Source organism: Triticum urartu, chromosome 6, assembly GCF_003073215.2.
Source record: "Triticum urartu cultivar G1812 chromosome 6, Tu2.1, whole genome shotgun sequence".
NCBI lineage: Eukaryota > Viridiplantae > Streptophyta > Magnoliopsida > Poales > Poaceae > Triticum > Triticum urartu.
This window is the reverse complement of record NC_053027.1, coordinates 574606960-574613106: the sequence shown is the minus strand read 5'-3', so window position 1 is coordinate 574613106 and position 6147 is coordinate 574606960. Positions and strand designations below refer to the sequence as shown.

General features: G+C 43.6%; 1 long non-coding RNA gene across 2 annotated transcripts; it reads right to left on the bottom strand.

The window, feature by feature from the left end:
* Window positions 1-1816: 1816 nt before the first annotated feature.
* Window positions 1817-5726, bottom strand: LOC125515655. Of its 2 annotated transcripts, none has more exons than XR_007287088.1 (7): window positions 4927-5726; window positions 4518-4647; window positions 3815-4415; window positions 3642-3730; window positions 3140-3546; window positions 2326-2509; window positions 1817-2176 (listed from the first exon to the last, which is right to left on the bottom strand). It is a non-coding gene; the product is annotated as an uncharacterized LOC125515655 (long non-coding RNA). The 2 variants fall into 2 exon arrangements; XR_007287087.1 differs by having other exon boundaries at window positions 3429-3546.
* Window positions 5727-6147: the final 421 nt, after the last annotated feature.

The following is a 6147-nucleotide window of genomic DNA, read 5'->3' as shown; positions in this document are numbered from 1 at the left end:
TCGAGACGGCATCTCAGTTCGGCCTAGGAAGCATGCGAGGCAGTGAACCTTGGTGAGGCGCAAATGCGTGAGCATCTGATCTAGGGCGTTCTCCCTCTCTATGTCAGTCGAGGTCGAGGCCGGCAGGCGGCCAACGATTCCACCATTTAGTACACAGTATATATAGTGTATTTAAAAGAATTTTTATCCACCATAACATATACTCCCTCCGTTCTAAATATAAGTCTTTCTATGGATTTCAATACAAACTACATACGAATGTATATAGACATATTTTAGAGTGTAGATTCACTCATTTTGCTTCGTATGTAGTCCGCAGTGGAATATCTAAAAAATATATATATTTAGAAACAGAGGGAGTAGTACTAATTATATTACCAGAAATTCAGTGAACAAATTTTAACACATCTACACATATTTATATTGAGCTTTTCGGCAGAATTTGAAACATCCTAGATGTCTCCTTACTAATCAACTCCCCTTTTTCGGTTTGATTATTCACGCCTCTATACAAATCAATTTGGTTTACTGTCCTTAACAGTATAAAGTTCAAATCACTTTCCTCCCAAATTATTTACTTTTTGCAATATTCGTATCTTCAGACCCAAATAACAAAATACTATTACTAAGTAAATTCAAGAGAGATAATGCATGTAGAAATACTAAGAAATTAAGTGCACCTTCATGCGTGGACTGGTTGTAGGTTTTTACAAAATAAATATTACACTACATACATAGATATCAGAGAATTTAAATCTGACATGCATCCTAACAAGAGAAAAAATATCCCCAAACTCACATGGGTAAGCAAATTAATTGTGGATACGTAGATCCTTTTACGTGTGCATAGAAATAGCAATATAAATGAATCAACCAAGCCCCAGCATGCTGACCTTATAGATGACTGCAAGAAATTGTTTCTCTTGTTTCATTGTGATAGTGGATAGGATCGTCTCCTTTCTAGTGCCTACATAGCAAAGACCAATTGACATAAGATTGGAAAAAGGCTATGCCGCTGAAAAAGTGAGCTAGACGGGGTTGCTGACGGCAGAGACATGCTATATGTACCAAGTATGTAGACTGTAGTGAAGAAATGCATCATCTTTAACATCAGGACATGCTATGTATTAAGTTGACATTAATAATTTCCAGGCAGGCAAAATTTAAGAAAAATGCTGCGTGAATCTGAATTGCACACTAAATGATTCAGAATTGAATCTAAGAACAAAACTAAGAGTGCTCCTCCATCTAAACAATCCACAAGTACTCGTTAAACTGGAATTATTTATCACCTTCACTTAGCCATAGTAATTCTGAAGACTGAATTTCAGAAACAACAATTCTAATAATCATTACAAGGGAAATTACCCATATTCTTGTTTGATGCTATCGGTAGTAAGACCGGCGGGTTTTCCTCTGTTTTTATTTATTGGTGAAATCCGACAATCAACTCTCGATAAGGATAACTGGAAGTAGCTGACCAGTAGACTCGTAGCAACAACAATGTGAAGTTTATGGATATATGATATTTCTCATTGCAATTAATGCCACTAAATTTATTGATCCATCAAAATCATGCATAAGTACAAAATAAAATGAATCTGAGTTGAGGGGAATAAGGATCAAATGAAAGAATGAATGGATCGCGCACATACCATTCATAAGTTCTTCTCTGGTTGGAAATGGAACCCAGTACGTGTCGCTGCAGCATCCTTCTCTTCGGTGCCAAGGAACCCCATTTGGCCATTAACTCCGGTGCCACCCTCAACATCTTCTATAACATGTCCGTTTCCACCCTGACATTTTATTCGCCAGCTCAGTCACGAAGCCCTGTCCACCATGTTTCATTTTGTATTACATTACTCTCACATATCACACATAGTACTATTCAACCATGCATATCAGTGAAAATATTGGAATGGATCTCTATCACAACAATAACTACACACTTTTTCCAGAGTGACTTATATATATGCTTGCTACAACTATCTTCTACGCACCACCCTTGCTGCAGAATCGGCTGCGGTATCAGGTTCCTTCTCCCACTAACCACTTGTGTCACAATTTTGTTGTAGTTATTCTGAATAGCTGTCGTTGTCTCCCTCTGAGACTTGTGCGTGAGAAGAGGCGATCCATTGAACACACATTGTTATACGCCAGGCAAGAAATCACCGCACTGCACCACGCACCGCCGACCACAATGTCAAGTCCGTGATCAAAATTAAGAAGTGTTCTTGGCTTCCAACCTTGGCCAAAAACTGCCACCAGAACGCCATGTGGTCTCTCAAGAGGCGGGAAAGATTCTGGGGAAGCACCAGGACATACCTTCTACATCTCGGTGGTCGTGATGGGTGGCGTTGATCTCGACGCCCCCTAGCAATGGCTCCATGGAGGGTTAGGGATTCTTCGGAGCGTGCTTTTATATTGGATGAGATGTGTGCCTCCCTCCTGTGAGCTTGCGACAATGCGCTCGTGACCGTCGTCCTCCACGCGTCATTGAAACACGAAACTGAATGAAGAAACAGTAAGCATATTGCTTCATGAAAAATCAAATACTATTGCAACTAAATATATAACACAGTAATGAGAGTGTCGAGGTTCTTGTGTGTATAGTCAGCCGGCAATAAGGTACAAATATGTTCTTCTTTCATCAGTTTTATGTTTGTAGCAATGACAATACTTTTAAGCCACTGACTATTATAATCTATGAAAGAATGCTCCTGAGCAAACAAACTCGGGCCATATGAGTCTTTTTTTTTGCAAGAAACCATGTAAAGTCCACTGATATTTGATAGTTGAAAAATTGGAAACTAAACATTAGCATATTCTAGGGGACCAGCACAAGTGAGATATGTGGCCAGCGGTAAGGAATATTGACCACTCACAACATAAACAAAATTGTTCAACCTGATGTACCAGGAAATTATCGGCGTGGACGAGGTCTATTCAAATTTTCCTAAAGCACAAATTCAAAGTCCCAGTTAAGTATATAGTATACTGCTTACTGGAGAAATCATAATATTAGATTATTCTATAATTAAAGCATGTAAAGGTTGGAACGCGCTGAATAAATGTCACTTTAAAAAATAGCCTTGAATTTTCTATAGTTAATTGCCCGTGCGATGCAACAGAGACATACATATTTGAGTGGCTCAACGACAATCGTCCTGTAAATCTCCCCTCCCTCTCTGATCTTCCTCTCTCTACATATATGCCCATCTCCCTTCCTCCTATCTCCCTCTCTCTCTACATATATCCCCATCTTCCTTCCTCCGCTCTCCCTTCCTTCCACCCTCTCTCGCTCATTGTAGGCATCATAGGGGACAGACATTTTGTAGAGTACTAATAATTTCCAAGGACCATTGTTCGCCTACATCTATAGCACATGCCTCTCTTCCTCCCACCCGCTCTTCCTAAGGTCTTCCTACCTTCCTAAGGTCTTCCCACGACAAATGAAAGGGAACAGAGAAGTAGCGGAGGTTTGCTTCGGATATTCTTCCATTGAGATACCATGCTGAACGGAAGCTTCTTCGTCGATTCCTTCACCTATATAACAATCATTAAGCATATCAAATAGGGCTTGGTGTTCAGTAAGCAGCTGGAAAGGATTAAATGGAGTCCGCCTTTCACGAAGTCCCTACCAATGTATCCCGTCGGATGTCTCTGGCGTCAACTCTATAAAACACTTGTAACAAACTTCTTCCCTGCTCAATATATTGGAGCAACTATGCTGCATTTGTAGAAGAAAATGACTCACAAGGAACAATCACTTTCTCTAAATAAAACATAAGAAACAAGTTGTATGTTGACTTACTCCTTTTAATCAAACATGCTCCATGGCATGGCACAAGTCTTCATGTTCCTATCAAAACCGCAACCGAGTTGCAGAAGCACTTGGTCTTATCTCGTAATCTAGCAAACAATCAGAACTACCACCAAATGTGACTACCACGGTACAACATATGCTATGTCATGTATCACATATCAATCTGTCACGAGTCATAAGACAAGAATAATACTATAGCCAAGATCTAAATGGGGCTTCACTGCAATCTACAACTGGATTTTCAAAGAAGCGCAACCGAAGCATGTTGAATAAGTAAATATATTGTACAAACAGATTCTAATGGTGTATATCTGTATATGCAGCAAGTTGAAAAGTAAGAGATGCAGACAGCAAGCAATTGTCAGAGCACTTCAAAATATCATGATTAACAGGTGGCAAATAAATCATGAAACATGGGCTGTAACTTTCAACAAATAAACCAAACATCATAATGTCAACACCCATCAGCATTGCAGGTGACGACCATGTTGCTGCCCTTGCCATTGTGGTTATGGTCATCCAAATCTTCCTCCTCGTCCTTCTATATAAATAATGCCCAGCATTGTGAACACCGCGACTCGGTTTTGACCTGCATCCATGCGAGTGAGATGGATCAGAGACTGATCTTGCATGAAAGGAAGAGGAAAACTATGGGAAAATAGAGGAACCCCAATGAATCTTGTTCACATACATTTGGTGTGTAGATGGATGGTTGCGACAGTGCAACAACAACACATGCCGGCATCACACGGAATATTTCTTACGACGATCGCTTGCAAGACTCGGTAGGGCAGAGGAGCCTTGGTGTAGATGGCTACGGTCTGTGTCAGCTACGTACTTTCCGTTAGAGCACGTACGTACGCAGTGGTCGCTAAATGTGCACATTCAGCTCAGAATTCAAGAATCAAGAAACAGTACACATTCCAATGGTGAACTACAATGATGCTACTACAACAGAATCGCTATTAAAATCGGAATTACAAAAGACTGAAGAAATTACTGTTATAAGCACTCTTGACACGGTATCTTTTTTCGTTGGCCAACACAAACAATCTGCAAACTTAATAGAAAAGAATGCAAAGAGAAGAAAAAAGGCAAACCTTATGTGTGAATCAATGGATTGTGTGCCCGGCGGCCAAGCCACAACCATCCACGCAGATGAGCCTCGTCCAAATTCTTATACCGTACATTATACGTCCATTCCATCACGATTGGAACACCCAGACATCAAATAAACGCCAGCCTGCGAGATCCCTAGCCACCGCCGAGCCAACTGTATCATCACTGTGATCCAGCCAAGGAGCCGCCATGCTTGGCAGGGGAAGGACGACGCCGACGCCATCGACGCAGATGAGCAGCGTGCGACCTGCCCCCACGGGTCCCATCGCAGAAGATGCCAACGAAAACAGGGAACTGGCCGACATCACCTCCATCATCCCGGACACGGTGTGCCCGGATGGCCGCCATGGGGAGTGGCTGCCACAACAGCGATTCATGCAGAGACGGAAGACGGGGCGCGATAGCGGAGTTGGGAGAGATAGAAGACCATGGGGCAGCCGGGGGAGGGGGCGGCAGCGACGATTATGCGTATCCCGGAGTTCGTCGGCAGGGTTTGAAACCGCCCTGCCCTGAAGACTTGGCGGCGGCGATTCCCGGAGTTCGGCGGCGGTGGGATTGAAACCGCCCTGCCTTGCAGAGGCGGGGGCGGGATTCAAACCGCCATACCTTGCAGCGGCGGCGGCGACGTCTCCCCCTCGGACGGCGGCGGCGGCGGCGGCGACGTCTCCCCCGTCGGACGGCGGCGGCGGCGGTGGCAACGATCGATGGGAGTGGGCAAGCAAGGATGGGGATCGATGGAGTTTTTTAGCGGCGGCGGCGGCGGAAACGATAGATGGAATCGATGGGAGTGGGCAACGCATGATGGGGTCGATGGTTTTTTTTTTGGGCTTTTTTGGATGGCTGCGTGGAAGGGATGGGGTGGGGGAGATGACGAAAAAAACCAACGAAAAAAACTGTGAAGACTATTCACCAACTGCTTCATTAGAAGTAGAGATTACGACCAGCCTTAGTACTCCCTTCGTCTTCGTTTTATATAATATAAAAGCATGCATCGCACCGTCCTACGCAGTGGTTAACGTACACCGACGTTCACTTTGCCATATGTGCTTTCTCTCTCCTTGGATCTGGCCCAGAGTTCCGGTGGCAAGCACAGCCATGAGCACCAAGCCGGCCGACAGCCACACATTCGGCTGCATCGGCTCCATCTCCTCGTTGTTGTTAGCGGCATCGTCCTTGGCCATCTCATCAGCGATTCCGTCAAT